Below are 19,900 nucleotides of genomic sequence, written 5' to 3'. Positions count from 1 at the left end.
ACCTGCGCGCGAGTTAGTTTGCGTTCTGAGGATCCGCTCGGGAGCGGGAGCGTGGCGCTCTGATTTCTGCGCGTGGCTCCTCTGTGGTTCTCAGCGAGCGATTCGCACCTTCCCGCCGTCCCAGCGAGCCGTCGGCTGCTCCCCCGCTCCGCGGGGCGGAGAAGTGTCGGAAAGCCGCGAAGGCAGGGCTGAAGCCCGCGGCTCCGCGCCTGGGCAGGTGTCTGAGCGCGGGCTGTGCGGCGGGGAAGGCGTGGTGCGGGGCGCCGTGCGGCGTCCGAATGCTACGCTTCGTTGGAGGCCGCTGAGCGGAGAGCTGCGGGGCTTTAACAGCGCTGTGCGTGCTTCAGACGTGCGTTTTTGTTTCAGACTATCGTTGTTACCGCCCTCTTGCCGCCTGGCCTCCTTCACTTGTGCAGGACGGATCGTAGCGCTGGTTGCATGCTCCTTATCTTAGTTTCAACTTCTTTCTCTCTGGAGCCAGAGATGTAAAATCCCTGAAGGAAACCATGTGCCAGGACTTCTGGTTCGGAGACGCTTCTGTCAGTGTTCTTTAGGGCGTCCCCGTGCTGTGCCCTGCGGCTTACAAGTATTGTTTGAATGTTCTCAGCTCCCTTGCCAGATATGATAAAAGAAAAAGCCCAACACGCTTGCTGGTGAGCTGCTCTCAGTCGAGCTTTTTCTTTCTTTTTGCTGATGTCCCTCGATTTGACGACAGCAGTCCATTCAGGTGCTGAACACCAGAGTATCATCAGCATGCAGTATTCTGGGGAGAGCACTATTCTTTTATGAGAGGGTTTTCAAATTGCATTTCAGCCTTGATATTTAAAAAAATATATATATATCTTTTTGAGGAGTTAGAAAATATGTGTAAGTGTGAAGCTTGTCTTAAAAACGTTCCATAGATCTCTGAAGCACATGCTGAGCATCTCTGGTGGGCTTACCCATTTCAAGCTCTTCCTCCAAATCCCCTAATTGAAGCTGATTCTTATTATCTCAGTGGAGCTTACATATTACAAGGCTGTTTTATTTTCATTCTTTTTGGTGATTTTTCACCAAAATGCTTTTGGGCTGTCCTTTGAAAAAGTCTGCCTCTTGTGTTAAAGGTGTATTTATACTCATCTACTAATGTCACTGTAACAGTAACCGGTAATGAATGGATAATACACTACAACAACACCAACTGTATGTTGCATTTACTGAAGCAGTTCTGCCTCCTCAGGCTGTTCTTTGTATGTTCATAGAGCCTTTGGGACAAAAGCGTTTCAGCAGCCTGGAACTGATTTCTGTGATTGTCTTATTTCTGCTCAGGTGTGAAGATCTAAAGACACCTGAGGTAGCTGTGACTGTATGTGATAGGGAGCTGTGAAAGTTGTCTTTCATATCCACCTGCTGTGCTAAGGTGGTAGATCATACTGGCAGCAGTTTAGATGGCGCTAGGCAGGTTGACCAGAAGGATGCAGGATACATTCCATTTTCTGAACACTTTTATTTTTAGTGGTCGTGGCTGAAAGAATGAGCTGATGAGATCTCGCATCTATGAACCGTGATATGTAAAATGGTGATATACTGCTGTGGAGCACTTGAAAAAACAAATTAGGTACCGGGAGATGAAATAAAACAGCAACTTTTGGAGCAAGCAGGAGAGAGCTCTATTGAAAAAAAAAAAAAAAAGTCACTTCTGTTTCCATTAAGAAAGGTACATGCATAGGTTTGTATAGTAACTTGGATTTGGATGCTGTAGGCCTGAGTTTAAAAAAGAAAGACAACCAGAAACCTGTGAAGGAAATGTAGGCGATTAGGACACTGTTAATTGCATCTGAATTGCATTTTGACAGATAACAGAAATGTGGAAAAAACCTTAAGTGCCAGTGTAACAAGAAGCCTAGCAGCCCGAACGTGTTGTAATTCACTTATTTCCCCCTCCTTCCCTTTGAATTATGTGCATTAATTATATTTTAATGAATGGGTAATCTAAGACAGTGCACATAAATAGATTTGAGTTCTGTATTTCTTTCTGGAGGAGCAGCTGACATTCATGGCTTCTTGATCTTATTTTAGGTGGCACATTTCTTTTACTACTTCTTCTCAGAGATTGAATCGGGTGTTTTCTCAGAAGCTTTGCACTGTGTCTGTCACAGAGGTACTTGGCAGGAAGTCTGAGTGCAGCAGAACTCTGAGCCGGGCTCACCTGCAGGCAGAGTGTGTGTGAAGTGAGCCAGTGGCACAGGCTGTTCCAGGAGTAACCTAAGGGACTACCTTGGAGGAGTAATCTTGAAAGATGCAGAGGGTGAAAGTCAAGGAGCAAAAGGAAAAAAAAAAAAAAAAAAAAAAGCAAAAAAAAAAAAAAAAAGCTGAATTGTATGTGACTGATTTACAGCACACTTCTTCATATTTTGATTCTACCCCAGAAGAGATTGCATATACTCCAGTTCAGAGCAGCTGTGCCTGGATTATGTCTGATAATCTTCTCTTGGCACAGTTCTCTTTACTAGTTTGTGTTTAGTATTGTGTTTGTTAAAATAGCAGGTATTAAATAAAAGTAGTCACAGTGAAGCAGTTTAATTTTTTCATGTCAGTCTTGCATTGTTAGCTCTCCTGGCCTTGTTTTGGAAGTCTTGATTTATTTTTTTTTCTTGGATCTTAACTTCGTTCATTTTTTCTTCTGATCTTTCCTATCTACCAGATTACAGATGGAGGTACCTGCCATCGCAACTCATAAGGGTCATTCCAAGCGAGGGCCCTGCCAAAGCCGGATCATGTGGTTACGAGTGCTCTGTCATCAGCTCCTTCCCAGCCTTTCACTTGCCCCCAGCTCTTGGTGTCTCGAGACAGTGGCACGGCTTCTTACCACTCAGCGATGTTTTTCTTCTAGTTTTCCACCCCTCTGCTTTGTGACAGCTCCCACTGTATCCTTAATCCCTTTGTCTCGCTAGCTATCCATCTGGTAACTGTAGTAAAATTTGTGTTGATTTGTGTCATACATCGTCTGTCTTGCTCGTTGTTTGTCTGAAATGCTCTGCTTCTTAGCTTTTCCAAGGATATTGGCAGTGGAGGTCTTCTGTTGTCCCCACACCTACTGTGTAGCTTAGCCCCACGGGGGGGCAGTGCTTTTGTTGTCTCGGGGCCCCATCTGCGGCATCTCTGTGAGGTGCAGCTACCTGAGGCGTGCAGGAGCTTCAGTGTGGGGATCTGTTCTCGTCCTGCTCTCTGCTGCTTCAAGTTGTTGACTGTTACGTGAAATGGTGCTCTCTTGAAGCTAGGCACCTTTTTAATTATTTTTTTTAATTTTTGTTTGTTTATTTTTTGCAAACTACTTTGTTGTTGCTGTTCTGAATTGCTGCAAAACTTGCTTGTCCGGTGACTTCTTTTGCTTAGTCAGAATAGCTTAGTATTCTAAGCAGAGGGCAGTTCTACAACTGTATGGTGACCGTATTCTGAAATGGCTGCAGAATTGGGGGAAAAAAAACAAAACAAAACAAAAACCTGCCTGTTTTGGGGTGGATAAAAATGGAAAATATGAGAGTGGGATTTTGGGTTCTGAAAGCAGTAGCAGAAATGCAGGTATTAATGGAACATTGCTTGATGAATAAGTATTACAGACTGGTTTTCTTTAGCTGTTATTAGTCAGAAAGCTACCAGTGTATGTATGTTGGAATAAAATGAAATGTGTTATAAATCTGGATGATAATGCTGAGGAATCTTTTCACTTAAAGGAGCCTAATTACATTGGGTCATAAGTTTGGGGTTTGGAGAGCTGACATGTGCAATTGGTAGCTTAATTAGAGAGATAATTGTAAAGCTTTCCAGCGTCTTCTGTTCTTAAGCATAGTTAAAACTGACAAGCTGTGTTTGGTTTGCGATGGAAAGGCGGTGGTTCATTTTTCTGTTCTGGGTACTGTTACTGCACAGCTTTAACAAAGAGATACTTGAAAACCCTCGCTGATTTTCAGTGGATAAAAGAAGCACACAGAGGTGCTTCCTGAAATTGACTAGCATCTTTCATTTTGCTCACTTGGTGTCCTCTCAGTTGATTCTTTCAGTTTGGGATCTGCCAGTTCAAACTTATTGAAGTCTCTCTTAACATTCTGTTTTATTATATAACAAACAATGAATTTATTAATAAGGAAATGATCTAAGTTCTTCATTATGAACTGTAGCCTAGGAGCTAATTGCAATTTACACCGTATCACGTGAAATCCAAGCAAATTCCTGTTTTAACTCAGGACCTTACCTTAAATATTTGACTTGGAGGCTCATGAAGTACATATGTCTGATGGCAGTGATGGCAAATGATCTTTTTATTACTTTATTTTGGAACTTTCCTCCCTTTCATTTTTATTCTATGCCTTGTTACCAAATTTTCTCAATATTTGGAAACTACTTTTTCTGTTTAGTGAAAGCTGTTCTCATTGCTCTTCCAAAAGATCTTCAGAGTGAATTATATATAATAACTTTTTTTTTTTTCATACAGAGATTTCATTGCATGGACTTGCAAACAGACTGGGAACTGCTGTGAGGGTGTGTGGAACTTCCTTTGCTTTCACTTTGGTAGATTGAAGCCTGCTGATACCTGGTGTTTTCTTTGTGAGGAAGTGTGCGAAAGCACTTTGCTTCTCTTGTTTCTTGTTAGATGAACTGCAGACTTCAGAACACATTCTGAGTGTTTTTCTGCAGTTTGAATTTGATTTTTTTTGTTTTTGCAGCCTTTATTCATGCTACTAAAGTTCCTATAGAAATGAAAAATTGATTTTATATTGGTGTGTTGATCTCATTGTCCTGTAATGGAGAACTAAAATCTGCTCCATTCCTTTTTGCTTACCTCCATACGCATTAGCCACCTTTGCCAAGGACTTTGCTGGAATGAAGTTTTGTTTGTTTGCTGTGACATGTAGCACTTGGCAGATGCTCATCACGATACGGGTTCCTGTTAGATGGATGTTGCCTGAGTGTTCAAATTTAGCAGGATATCGGAGGGGCTTTCTTTTGTCTTGGACCTTTTACACTTGGCATGCACAGTGTTGCTTTTCATTGCTTTTTTGTTGTTTGTCTCTTCAGCAACTTCTGTGCCTTTTTCGTAAATGGCAAGTGGTCGATCTAGCAGTAAAAGTGTTGGCATTAGGAGGGTATTTGGGCAACCCCACTGAGAATGACTCATCCCCTCAAGAGACTAACCACGCTATGACAATGGCATTCAAAGGGCATTCTGTGACAATGCCCTGCGCCACTCAGCTGTACATCTCAGTAAGCTGTGCATGATGTGTCTGTGTAGTTTAGGTGAATTCCAAATCAGTGTTGGTTGGTAGTTGTCGTTTTTTTCAGATCTTTAACTCCTTACACATTGCTAGCTGTTTTCACAGACGTCCTGGTGTGCTCGGTGACCTGTAGGCACCTGTCCTCTCATAGGTGTGCTCTAACTTCACGTGGGCTGTGGCACTCCAATCTGCTTAGAAACTTTTTTCTAATCTTTCTGAATGTCTTTAAAGCAAATGTCACTGATGTCTGGACGCTAGCTATCTAAACTTCCTGATTTTTACTGTTTTCTTTGATTGCTGTGTTCACTTAGCAGATGGACTGCAAAGTACCTGATCACACAGATGCCTCCCTTTCCCCAGGCTTGGGGCAGTTTTGACTGGTGCTGGTTGAACTATTTAAGCAGTATGTTATGATGTGAATTCTTTCCCTTCTGCTATAGGAGGTGGCAAGGAACTTGAGGGTGGTAATGGCAGGTATGTGTTGTCTCTGTCAGCTTGGTGAGGATATCTCAAATGAGAGGAAATGCTGACGGTGAAAGTTGTGCTTTGGTTTTAGTTCTCTGTAGCACGCTGGTCTTGAATGTTCATAAGCTCATCCTTTTGTCAGGAGAGTTAAAGATTTGGAAAGAACTGGAAGGGAGTTGGGTGCTTGAGTTTCACATGCAAGACTGTGTTGGAGACCTTGAGCTTACTGAAATTCTATTCTGAAGGAAAATTAAATTGAAATGTTGCTGGGTGTATATTCCTCACTCCTGTTGTTTGCAGAGTGTACTTTTGATGTCTGTGCTTGAGTATGTGAATGTTTTGTCATTGCTTGCCAGGGCTGCACGAGTTAAAAACTGTTAGGAATTTTGTTTTGTTCCATTTTTGCCTGCCTGTATCTGAGGAATGGATCATTTGGAATTGTAAAATGTAATGTGGTCTTTGAACAACTTTGTGCTGTCCTAAGACCCACGATCCTCTTCCTTGCAGCTGAACATCCCTATGAATGGAAAGTGAATTGACTAGAAGGGAATATCTAATGAGGGATAAGAGAAGGTGTCTTCCCCCAGATAATCTCTAGCCTAAAACTGTTGCTGAGTTTTAAAAGAAGTTTGGCTTCCCGCCTTGAGCGTGTCCCTTTAAGGAATACTGGTTTTAACCTTATTACTTAAAGCTCCTGTGACTTAACCCTCTTAATTCTTTACGGCCAAATGCAGCTCTAAGGAGACTCCAGCATTTTCAGCAGGGAGACATGATTATTTCATACGCTGGAATTACAGAATAGCACTTCTGAACATTGGTGCACCCTCTGCTTGTTCTCTCAGCTGACATCAGGGTCATAATAATATTCAGCTTAAGATGCATCATTAAAATAAATAAATTGTATGCTAAAGGACATCTTGAGTAGCTCTTTTGTCCAGGTGAAGTATGACTTATATAGCCAACACACTGCTGTCTTGTCAGTCCTCTCATGAGGAAAGTGTCTGGAGCTAAGCCCACAAAACCCTTTCTGTAAAGCTTTTGAGCCAGCGCTGTGGCGCAGGCACTCCAGCTGGGTAGCTGATGCTGCAGTGTGTATAGTGTGAACCTCTGCAGCTGGATCATGACTTGGAGCCTCATGTGTTGCTAGTGGTTGTGTTCTAAACCTTGCTGTGATTTTTCCCTGGCTGCCTGTGTTTGAGTTGCCATGAATGTGAACCTCTGTTAGGAGCAATGGAGATGATGCTTTGATTGCAGCAGCTTTTCACCACGGGTGTTTTCTTTCTTTTTTTCCGTATCACTACATACCTGATCATGATTAGAGAGCATTGTGAACTTCAAGCATCAGGAGCTGTGTGTTTTATTTTACCTTGCACTGAACATGGGCATCTTGAGTATCCTGAGGTCACTTTAAGGCAGTTCTTCAGCAAATCCTTGACTAGTTTATTCAAAAACTGCTGTACAAAATGACCTCTTTCAGGTGTATTTTTTTTTTAATTGTTCAAAATTATTTTTGAATGATACAACAAAGTTTCATGTGGTCAGGTGGTGATGGAAAGGCTGCATATGAAGAGACTTTGGGACAAATTTCACCTAAACTGTAATATACACTGAAAAAATCTGCTTGGTGCATGTAGTTTAGGAGTAATGAATATAGAATATATACGAATGTAGAGATGTTTACGTGTCCAGAAGGAAATCCTTCAGGAATACCTGCTTTTCTTGAGGGTTTTCATAAACCTCAGAACCTGTATTTGGGAAATAGCCAGAGAATATAGACTTCCAGTGCCTGTGTGATTCTCCACAGTCTTCTGTTCCAATGACTGCAGCCCCTGTGGTGTGTTATAACTGCAGGTCACCAGAGATCTGGAAACTTTTAATAACTGTTTTCCCATAATGGCAGGAGTATCAGACACTACCTGAGATGATGCCAAGATAGCTTATCAGCTTAGGGTGAGGAAGGAGCTTGACTGCTGAGTTAACAGCTATGTGCATTTTAGAAAATTGTGTCATTCCAGTTTTGTTCACTTCCCCACTTTCACGAGCTGTTCTCCATCACGCTTTATTCTTCAGTGTCCTCTTGGAAAGATGCACTTCCTTTGGTGCTTCTTAAAAATCTTCTAGGAAATTAAAACTGCCTTTCTTTCAGGGTGTGGTAATTATAATACCACCAAAGCTGAAATAATGTTTCATGGACTAGTAAGCTCTTGTTGTTTTATGAAATAAATTAATTCTTTCCTAGTTCACATATGTGCCAGACTTACATATCGTTTGGACCTAAAGATGTTGTACGGTACATGAGTTTGGCAGGTAGTGTAAGTATGGGGTTGTTGGGAAGGAGAAAAGGGATAAGAGACAGTGATTTTCTTTCAGCTTTTCCTGCCCATTATAACTCGCTGTGTCTGCAAAATTTTATTAGATTTTCACATATCAAATTAAGTAAGTAGAGTCTGTGTATTCTCCATTTTAATAGCAGATTTTTGAGGAGATTGACTGCTTAGAAACACTATAGTTATAGGTCCTGAATGGATTGTTGTAGTAATCTAATATGAGCCTCTGTAGGACGTAGATTTTTTTCAATCTAACAACCTGTAGTCTTTCAGGAAAAAAGCGATTCTGAATTAAATTTGCTGAAGGATTTACTGCGGTTCTAGGTAGCCTTATGTTGCTTGTCATCATACACAACAAATGTGTGTTTTTTAGCCTACACAGGTTGCTTAGCTTTACCATCACAGCTGCAGAAGTTGAGGTGTCTTTGCTCAGACTGGATTGAGCTGTGATGAAATTCCACCCTCTTGTCAAACTTCTTCAGTACTGTAAAAATTGGTAAAAAGGGAATTAGGTGATGCCTACCACTTGAATGGAAGTACTCGGCTAATCGGACTGTAATGAGGAACATACACATTTTTCATTTCTTGAAACGAGATCAAGACTTGCCACAACCTGTCAGACTGGTATTTTACATCAGTGTTTTGTTACGTTTTGCTAGGAACGAAGAGTGTGGTTTAGCGGAGCGCTAGCAACAAAGCTTATGTTGTGAACCTGGTCTGTAGTTACCATTCTGTATCTGCCACTCAGTCAAAGATACAGAGATGTGTTCAAGCTCCATTGGAGCGGAGCAGCATGTGACCAAAGTGTGAATATGTGAGTTAACCCTGTGTGTGCTTGTAGAGGCTTACATTTCATTTTTACAGGGAAGAGCTGGTGGTGCTGGAGACAAAATAAGGATGACGTAGTTTTTAGAAACAAGTGGTTTAATTATGTAAATTTATAGAAAGTAAACAGTGAGAAGTGTTTTATTAGCAGTTTTCCTGGAGATGCTGGAGGAGATGCCCTGCTCTGGGAAGAGAGGAACAAAGGTGACTGGCAGTATTTTACAGTGTTAGTGATGCAGAATTGCAAAGCTGCATTAGCGTGGATAAAAGAGAACCAGCTGGGCTGAAATTACTTTGGGAAGAGCTGATAAGAGATTTTGCTGTGATAGCACTAGAGATCTGCTGCATGTAGTTCAGGATTTAAATGTGGCTAGAAATCTCATAATATGTTTACAGAGGAGTGTTCCTGGGCATTGTTACTGTGGCAGACTAATGTTCCACACCAGAGGACAAATGCTGCTGGTAGTGGCTGGGTAGGGAGCTGTGTCGTCAGGCCTATTCATTGTCAAGAAGTGACTGAAGCCACGAGATCAGTACAGTTCATTGTAGGTGAGGCTTTAAGAAGTGCGAAGGATGCTGGAGCTGGGCGTAAAATCGAACTTGGGTTGAGTGACCACGATTTAACTTAGACCAGCAGCTGTGAAACACCTTGAGAAGCTTTTTGGTAAAGTCAAGAGCTTGATTACAGAGGAGGGCATGGAAATCTGTGAAGCTACAGGGACAAATATTAACATCTCAAATAACAAAGAAAGGCTCCACCCGGAAGGTGGCCCTAGAGCTGGTGATTCACCTGGTCACTCTGTCAGGGTACAGTGCACAAGCACAGAACTTGTGAGCAGAAACAATCAGTTTGTAAAGGAAGGTGTATCTTGAGGATCAGGAAGTCCAGGGATTAAGGCAGGGGCTTCCGACTCAGCAGAAGAGATGAGCTCTTCTATAGGATATTAAATCAGATAACATCATGTGCTTTAGTCATACGAAAATGAGAAGCAGGAAAGCACTGTGCACAGGATCAAGGTGCAGAAGGAAGGTACAGTAGGTATGATTCCTGAGCTGCATCAGTTGTTCTTATAAGGATATCATTGAAAATGATATACAGATGTACAGGTGATGGCAAAACTTCAACACCTTACTGAATTTGAGTTAGGTGAACTCTGGCATAGAGTACTGAAATATACAACACTTGAAATCTGAAGTCTGGTAGTGGAAGCTTATTGCTGTAAGCCACAGTGACATCACCTAATTGGAGAACAAGATAGGTGGTTTCTGCAAGAGAGCAGACAGAAAAGGAGATAAGGGATGATTGTGGGCTGCAGATGCATCTTAACCTCTAAAGCAGGGGAGGCTGTGATACTGTGAGTTTTAAAATCAAATTTAAAGAGACATAATAAAAGCTTTTTAGATGGATGTAAGCAGCGTGGAAAGTAACTGGATATAAATGGAGTGTAGGTTTGCAAGTGGCAGGTTGTGCTGAGCCAGCCTCTTGTTTATGGATGAAACAAACACCTGTCCGTAGCTGACGTTTGTTTTTGAGGAAATCTGGAACTGGCAGAAGAAATGTAAAGTTGGGTGGGAACTGGTCGTAGCAGAGGCTAGTGGCATTGAAATGGTCAGTGGGAGAAGCAGAGAGATGTCTTCTGCTTGTGGTATGGCAAGGAAAGTAGAAACGTGAGTGTGTCAGATGTGTTTTAAAGCTGAGTCCTAATGGCATAATTGATTCAGAAGTAGGTAAGTATAATGTGAAGGATTAAATGACCCTGAGGACAGCCATAATGAGAATGAGCTGATAGTAAGTAGAGTTTTGAGTTTAAAGGCAAATGAGAAGAATTTCTGAAAAACAGGGAGCTTAGTGAAAGGAGAAATGCTGAGGAGTCCTTCTATCTCAGTGCTGTATTGGAGAAGGTGAGACAGTATATGCAGAGGGAAGTATTCTGAGCAGAGATGGAAGTACAAAGGCAAAGGTAATGTGTCCATGGGTGCTGTGCTCTGCACTGGCTGGACCTGTTTGGAAAACATGAGCTCGAGTGGGACTAAACAGAGAGGGTTGAAGTAAACGTGACTGACTCTGTCTTCCTTTCAGTGTCTGTGGTGAGAAGACAAGGACATTGTGGCATTTTCCAACTGATAAACAGGTGCTGGTGAGATCTAGGACTTATTTCCAGAAAAAAAACAGCTGATAATTAAAGAAAGCACCTTTCTTACTAAGAAAGGCTAAGAGAACTGTTCTTGTTCAGCTCTGGAGAAAAGGAGGCTTTGGTGGGACTTCTTGTGGTGTTCCAGTCCTTAGAAGGAGAAAGACTGGATTTTTCTTGGTCTGACAGTGATAGAACAAGGGAGAATGGTTTTAACTAAAATAGGATAGGAGAAAATTCTTGACTCAGAGCGTGGTGATGCCCAGGCACCACTGCCCAGAGAGCTTGGGTTGGGAATGGATGGACTTTGAGATCTTTTCCAGCCCAAGCATTCTGTGATTCTGCAGCTCAGATCCTTGTGGGAACAAATACTAGATGGGGTGACTCTAAAGGCCGCTCCAGTTTTGTGATCCTCACAGCACTAAGTTCACTGTGATGTGAATTATTGCTCTGACAACTGCTCAGTTGTAATAATAATACAACAAACTGCTTAGAGGAAGATTTGCTCACACTAAGTTATTACCAAAGGCTGTTCATTTTAGTTAACAATTTCAATATAATTGCATTTAGCCGATGGAATTTCAGTATAATATTTATGGGGGCCAAAATATATGCAGACCACAGAAGTTTCAAGAGAACTATTTTGGGCATAATCTTTGTCAATAGCAACACTTGTTATGGTTCAGTTCTCTATACTTGCAGTGTCGAATCAAAAATATTGGCAGGTGGAAGCTACGGTGTTGAGGAGACATGGCTCCTTCCAGTACTGCAGTACTGCCATGGGGAGCGGATGTTCAGCTTCTGCTCCCAGGTGGAGGTAAAATCCTGTGCTTGTTTCAGTATCAGTCCATAGCCGAATTTTGGGAAACACACTCTGTCTTTACAACCTTGACTTAAAATGTCCTTTTCAGCCGCCTTCTAGGGAATATAAAAAGTGATCAACATCCCAACGCCTGAAGCAGAACAAAAGAAATCCTGAAAGTTGGTGAGACTGTCTGTCCTACCTCTGCAATTTGCCCTTGTTGTCCAGGGACCAGTGTTGTGTAAGCAGTCTGTGAATGCCAAGAGTAAAGTTAGGCTTAAACGGAGTTCCTCCTCAAGCAGTATTCTGCTAAATCCCTCATCCCAGGGTGGGAATCTCGTTTGGTTATGCCGTAGCTGATATCCTTAGGATTTCTTCTACTTGTTGTTAGTGCTTGCAGTCAGCTTATTTCTATCTTCTCTCTATTAGGTTTTTATATGTTTGTGAACCAAAGCAGTGAAATAAGTAAGACAGTTTCAACATCTTTACTAAAACTGTTTTTCAGATAGACTAATTCTTCTCCATTATTTGTTTCAGGAGAACACAGGTGCTGTTTTTCCTGGGAAAAACTGTTTATCTGTTGCAGTGCAGTATGGTGGAATGTTTTTATTGGAAACAAAACAAAACAAAAAACCCCGAAACAAAAAAGCCCTGAATTCCCCTGGGATACACACTATTGCATTCGGTATCTCTTCTAACAAGTGTGCTAAACTTCAGAATTGAACAGATACATGTTACTATCCTGGTAGGCTTGTGTTCAATTGGGCTTTGCAAGTAGCTGTGCAGTTCATTGCTTGCTTGCCATCCTGAACCTGAAGTTGAAAGTACCAGAAGGTGCTGAGGCCTTGCTGAGCTGGCGTTCCCTTCTGATATGGTTAGTCAGCAGCCTCTTTTCCAGGGTGTTTCTGGTTTAATCTAAATCTGACCAGGAAGCATAGAAGCAAAAGTCATTCAGGAATCTGTGCAGAAGACACTCTAGCCTTAGGAAATGAATGCTGAATGCAAGTTATGTTATTCCATCTGTAATTCCTATTTTTTCTTCTTTGGCACCAGACAGAATACTTGTGTCTTCTTGTAGCTGTTAGGTTGCTGTGACCAGATGGTGTCATTTGATCTAATAACTCCAGCAAGACACTTAAGTGGTCTTTACATGTGCATGACTGAGCAGCTGCTGCACATGCTTTGTCTTGGAAGACATTAATCTGAAAAGAAGTGAAATTCATTAAAAAAAAAAAAACAACTGCAAACATTTCTGAATTAGTTCTAAACTGGTTGAACTCCTTGTTTGTCAGCAAAATTGTTTTATCAACTCGAAGTGGCTTCTATCAGATTTGAAATGTTAAGTCTTCTTGCCTGCTGGTGCAAGGTTATGGCTTTCATTTTATGCATTTCCTTAGTTTTTGACAGCTATCGGCATACATGAGTTAAGGTCTGTTTTATGTAAAATTAAACAGTGCAGATTTTGTTCACTTTATCAACTCAGGCACTTCCACTAATGTAAGAAATCACATTTCTTAATCTCACAGAGCTTGAATGAAGAGTAAGTTATGCTACTGAAAATTTGCAGACCTTCTTTCTTCCTTGCTCTGTATTTATCTTTATATGTAAATTTTGAAAGGCTTGATGAATTCTTCTTTTCTTTTTCCTAATTAGGCACAGATTCAGGAGTAGGCCTGCTGTCTCTCCTGATCATAAACTATGAAATGTTCAAGGGAAATCTGTAACCTGCAAATAACTCCTTATAGCAAAAGAAATGAAGCACGATTCGACAGTTTGTCTTCTAAGGAAGAGTCGCACACTGGATAACTAACTCTAGTATTTTGCATAGGGTTTGTTTTGTTTGTTTGTTTTTAACCAATAAAATAAAATACTAGCTGCAGCAGAATACTGGAGAGAGGAGGCAGCTCGGATTCCTGTTTAGTCCACCTCTTTGTCGGGGAACCAGGTCACCTGACAGAGCTGTCTGCGTTTCCAGCGTCAGGAGGATTAACCTCTCCCTAATCTCTGTGCTTTGAGTAAGAGATTTTGTTGCTGTCCTCACTGCTCAGTTCAAAGCAGCTGCTGAGCAGAAACTCCAGGGAATCTTCTGCAACGTGCATGTGTGTTGGTTGGCCAAGGAAGGAAGAAATAAATGATAGAGGATTTCACCTAGCTGTGGTTATCAGCAGCTGGCTTTAGTGTTTGGATGTTACATCTGTACAGGTTGAGTTGTTTTGCAGAATCAGAGGTGTTGGCTATACCCTCTGTTGCTGTCATGTTCAAAATATGTCTGCTTGCAGAAATAGGATCAAATGTTTCTTGATCACCATCCTTTGCTTCTTTCTCTACCCCAGGCAAACATTGGACAAAAACATCTCTTGATTTGTTAATTGTGACATAACAAAACTTTGGTGCGTGTTTTCTCTATTCTTGAAGAAAACACAAATGATCCAGTCAGAGGTGATGCTAAGCCTGCCCAAAACTAGGAGGGATTACACAGCCAACCTGTGTGTGTGTACCCACTCCAGAGAAACAGGGGCTGCAGCAGTAAGGGACTGAACCCTGCTTGGAACCCCCTCAGAATGTGGAGTTGTAAAACACACTTCTAACTAAGCATCTGAGTATGGTCTCTCTCTACTTGCTAGAATTAGTTTGTCAGCCTGCACTGAGATGACTGTTATTGTCAGAGAAGCTGAAGAGGTGAGTGATGATGTAAAGGGTTCTCAGGAGAGCAGTGTTTAAACTTGGCAAAACTTTTGTGGATCTGCCTCTCCATCACAGAAGATGATGAAAACTGGAAACCTGGATCTTACTGGAAATTTTCAGGAAACCTGAAAACTGGTTTTTGACCAGCCTTTAGGAATGAGTTTCTAGTGGGAAGATCTTTTGCCTGGGCACCATGAAGCTGTCCTTGCAGCAGTTCCCACAACCGACAGAAGATGGCTTATGATTCTTCTTACGTGCATGGTGACTTGAGGCTCTGCTGTTGGTCTTATTGCTGCTTAGTGAGGAAGTCTCCTGTGCCTGATGGTCTACCAGCTGAACAGTGGGATCTTACTGGCAGGAGAAAAGGAGATGGGTAGCCCTGTATTTATTGTGGAAGAGTTCAGCAGTGACCTGTTTCACCTGACTTTGGGAATTCTCCTTAAGTTTTTGCCTCCTCCCCTCTCCTGCATAATAGCACAACTACACCAGCAGCCTAGAACTGGAAGCTTCTACACCTTTTTTGTTTCTAACTGCATTTCATGTGAAAACTAGAAGATATTTTGTAGATTGTTGAAGCATTGGATTCACCAGCGGCACTGATCTCTTAGGGGTGTTGTAAAGTTCAAGAATTGCATCCTCTACTTTCTTCTCTGCTTCCTGCCATCTGTCTCCAGTCTTTTTGTGGCTCCTGAGTACTTGCTTTTTAGGTAGATAGGAGAAACAATGTTGTCAAGCTCCTTTCAGCTGCTGTTTATCTGAAATCAATTGAATGCTTCCTTCTGACTTTCAGGAAGCTCATTCTGAGGTCAGCTTTAAGTCAACTTCTTGCAGCTTCCTTGCTGCAAAGCAGGAGTTTCACTAAATACTAAAGCACAACGCAAAAATTATTTAAGCTATGGTTTAAAAAAAGCTTGTCAGCGTTTTAAGCATTTTGTTGGTAAGATCCTCGGGGATTTATTGGGTGACATGATAAGCATATTTTTAAAATACATGAGTCTTTTGAATACTTGAAGCAGAATGGCTTTTGTCCTTAGTGGTCGTGGTATGTTGGTCATAGTTTACTGGTGCAGATCCTGCTCTGTGCTAGCTTTTTAGTCTTGGCGTTTGCTATTTTATTACTCCTTTCTTCCTTTCTGTGAACTTGTCCAGGACCAGTTGCTCCACTTAAAATATCTTCTAAACAAGTAGCAAAACAACCTAGCAGCTCAGTAGTTTTGCTGAGCAGCACTGGAGTGGGGATCCTAGCAGAGCAGTCTGATGTCTGTTTTCATGTGTGGGAAGGAATCACTTGCAGATTGCAGACCTTTTAGTTTCCCTCTTACATTTTGATAGTTGTCACAGCTGCTTTCTACAAGTTACATGCATAGTTTTCATTTCATTTTCCCTGTTCTTCCAGTTAGATGCTTTTGATCTCAAGGTTGTTTTTTTTTTTTTTTGGCTTTTTTTTTTTTAATTGAAGTATTGGTTTTACTTTTATCTTAACTCTTCATTCACAATTGCAATTGCCTCAACATGTAGCACTATTTTTTTTTGTGTGTATATGTGTGTGTCTGTGTGTGTGTGTATATATATATATATATAAATTGCTGTTCTTTGATACATTTCTAGAAATGCCTTCCATGTTTTTGAATTTCTGTTACTGAGATTGTTCAAGGAGTATTTCAGGTAGGTGAGTTCTTGAGCTAAGCAACAAGCAAGAGTGCATATGAAACTCTACAGTTTATGGGCACAAAACCCTGTGTTGTTAAGTCAGTGTGTCAAACCAAATCTGGTAACAGATTAACCTGTAAGTAAGATACAGGTGTCTCTCCAACTGTCTGAGTCAATTTTGTCATTGAGAGTTAGAAGCCTACGTATATTAACTGCCTACTGCATTAAACAACTGTAGAAAATAAGCTGAATTGTCACCTTTCTTTTGCTGGAAATATCTTTTGGGGAAGTATGGTCTTGTAATAGAAGGCTGCTTTTGCTAGTGGGAGTTGAGTTTTGTTTAAAAAAGCTGAGAAGGGCAAAACAAAAAAGAGAAAGATGGAAAAATACCCTTTGTGGAAAGGGTCTACAAAGCTGGTTCTTTATTTCATGTGTACCTTGTTAATCTGCTTTTTGTTGGAGTGTTTGCAGCTGTCAGAAGGGGTTTTGATATGTTCTGCTGCAGTTACTGGGTAACTTTCGTACACGGATGGAAGAAGTGGAGCCTTATAAAACTGATGTGGACAGAGCTGTACTGCTTATAGCTATCAGGTTTTGTGCAAAAGATGAGCTGAAAAGCATCAATCTGTAGGAGATAAGAAATTACGTGGTTCACCACAATGGTCAGGCTGGGTATGGAACAGAATAGCCAGATGTTTTGATACATAATATCAATTGTATATTGATACATCGATATTATATATAATATCAAGTTTTGATATACCAAATGTGAGTTTGCTTTTTCCATAGATTGACCACCTGCTGTTCTGTTCTCTCTCCAAATTCTTGAGAATGAAATAGCGTGGAGAATGTTCCAGATGGACTACTGGTGTGCTATGCCACTCTGATGTCCATGAGCTACGGCAGTAATAGAGCAGGTTTAGACAAGACAGTGATATATACCTACTGTGTCTAACAAAATTTGCTTTATTTTGATGGATTTCAGTACTTTGCCCACCAAAGTTCTTCCTGTACAGATGAAGAGCTCAGGGCAGCGAAAATTCTGCAAAGAAAAAAGTGATGGGGTGAGGTTTAATGAGCCAAACCAAACAGAAGGAGTTGCAGTATCCCTTCCCCACTGGAAATAGCTGTCAGGCCCAAGGTGTGAGGTGTCCAAGCTGTGGAGGGAGGCAGTCTGTCTGTGGGTTCGTGGGCTTGCAGGCACCGCTGGATGTTAAACTAGCAAAGAATAGACAAATGCAGAAGGGGAGTAGCCAGTGAAGTTTGGTCATCTAGATGTTCACTGGGGTGTGTACTTTATGTAGTGCTTTCTGGGTTTGCAGTCTGCAAAGTACTGAAGTTGAAATAATGTTATGTGCCAGAGGAATCTGGAAAACCCTTCCAAGGAGTCAGCTGTGTCCCAGCTGCTATAAGTCACTGTCCTGTGGACTGAAAGGGTGTCTTTTAGGAAGCATTGTTGGAAATCGTATTGTAAATCAAATAAACCTAGTAGCTTTGTGTGTCTGTGGACAGGGTAATGAATTTGCAGATCATTTGGAGCAGGAAAATGCTAATTGATGTGAATTAAGAGGGAGTATAATTCAATGTCAAGACATCTGGCAAAACGGAAATCCCTTGGGTAGGTCAATTTGCTACCACAGGAAAGAGAGTAGAAGCTTTCCTTCCCCTCTGAGGGAATCCAAGAATGAAAGCAGTTGATTTTTAGATGTAGATGGTTGCTGAAAGGAGCTTAGCTTCCTCTAGCTTGGCATGATTCCCAGAGCCTGGAGAAAGATGAGGCAGGTTGTCCTGTGGGCATTTATAGTGGTCAAATTGAAGAAAGCTCTTTGTTGCATGGACAGGACTTGTAATTTTAAAGTGTTTATTTCTTGATTTCTTTTTATTAAAAATTGATACTCTCATCCACTCCATTTATTCTGGACTACAGTTGAGAAAAACGTAGTGGTTCAGGTGGGTTGCTGCCAAGGCCATCCAGATTTTCCCTAAACTGTTGCACTCAAACGGGTGATAGCTGTTTGAAGGATTTGGGCATTAAGTCAGAAAAATGTGTCTCTGGGTGCAACCTTAGTCTTCCTGGTACTGAAGGAAATCTGTTCTGGATCCCTGCTCTCTGCAAGCAATCAAGTAAAGTGGTGTTTTGTAGTGGTTCTTTTTTCTGCTGACTAGCTCTCTGGTCAGCCCAGCTCTCCCTTCAAATCATGCTATAGCATAATGTTATCCTCCATTTATTTGCATGTGATCTCAGCTGTTACGTCTGCTGGTCCACAGAGGTACCCACTGTGTTTCCAGCACGTCATTCTTGAAGGTCATATGTAAAGCACTTTCCTCACTGGTTCAGCAGAACAATGGCTGTATGTAAACCAATGGTTTGTTTTCCTTGGCAGAAAGACAAAGCATAATGTAATAAGCATGACTTAAGTCTCTTATGTGTTCATATAATTGAAGTAATGTCTCGGTTGCACTGATCACTTTAACTCAGCAGTGCTGTGTGTACAGGGGACGAGCTCTGAGTACACTTTGCTCTTGCCTATGAAGGAGGCTGCTGCTGAGCCCAGGTATGTTCCTGGCGGCTCCTGTGCAGTTATTTTTCCCCTGAGCTTGTTCAGGAAAGTCTTTTCCTAGTCTTTTCCTTCTACACATAGTGCTGTTCTGAGTGTGTGTGAGTACAGCGAAACATGTCTTTTTGAACGTGTCTCAGGCTTGAAATGGCAATGTGGTTGCACCATGCTGAATTGGTGTAAAAGGCTTGGGAAACCAATAAGCTGCTGTTTCATGCAGCTCTTTCCATTTCAGAGCTGCAAAGGAGTGAGAAGGATTTCGTGGTACAGTCAGTACTGCTGTTTTGCTGTTGGATGTGCAGTTGTGTTTAACAGCATACCTTTGGTGCTGCAGGGCTTTTATAGGGAACAATGACTGAGTTAAAATCATGGGTCAAGATCACTGCAAGGCTTCTGCTCCCTCCAGCTTAGGGCATCTTTTGTGATTCAGGTAGTGGGAGAGAAAAAGAAGGAGGTGAGGACATGCAGGGTTTGTGCATGGAAAACATTGGATTTCCTGGGGAGGGAAAAGTACCTGTGGCGTCCTCATGGCAGAGCAGCCCTTGGCAGAGGGCTGTGCCAGTATTGCACCACTTACTGACCTCTGAGGGGTCCATAAACAGCTTTCAAGACGTGTGCAGGAGGTGTTGAGCTTCTGACCCTATTATGCTTGCATGTGCTAGAGCAGTTGATCCAGGGTTCAGACAACAAAACTTGCTACGAAAAGCTCAGTATAGCTGATATAAATGTAACAGATCTCTAGGCCTAGAGAACTGCTTTGCCAAGCAGGATTCCCTCTGTTCTCTGTGCATGCTGTAAGGGCGTGCAGGCGATGATTTTTGTGTGGTGACTCCGTCTTGGATAGCTTGAGCCTTTTGCTGTGGTCTTGTTCTTGTCTAAGCAACCTTTGCACCTGGTGCTGCATAATACTGTGCACTGAAGTCTGAGCGCCTGTGAAAGGTGACAAAAGCACAGAGGGAAATGGAAATATGAATCAATACTGCCGTTTGACTGGAAACAGCTACAGCAGAAGTTAGATTACATGGCCTGCTCTCAAAAGCACAGTAAGCTTGCTCTCATGTCTCGCATGGAAAAGGAAACTATTTGTCAAATTGCTGATCATGAAAATGCATTTTGAATGCTCTGCTTTCAGCAGTGCTTTTCTTTTTATGAGGACTAATTAAACCACATCCTTCTATTCTTCTCTCTCCTCCCTCAGCCCTTC

At 41.7% G+C, this 19,900-nt stretch overlaps 1 protein-coding gene across 4 annotated transcripts in view; it reads left to right on the top strand.

The window, feature by feature from the left end:
- The window catches only part of UNC13B (unc-13 homolog B), a 205,622-nt gene that overhangs the window by 243 nt on the left and 185,479 nt on the right, over window positions 1–19,900 (top strand). The window lies entirely within an intron of this gene.

This window comes from Tympanuchus pallidicinctus, unplaced genomic scaffold (genome assembly GCF_026119805.1).
Source record: "Tympanuchus pallidicinctus isolate F22 unplaced genomic scaffold, pur_lepc_1.0 scaffold9, whole genome shotgun sequence".
Taxonomy (NCBI): domain Eukaryota; kingdom Metazoa; phylum Chordata; class Aves; order Galliformes; family Phasianidae; genus Tympanuchus; species Tympanuchus pallidicinctus.
This window is presented reverse-complemented; position numbering and strand designations above follow the sequence as displayed.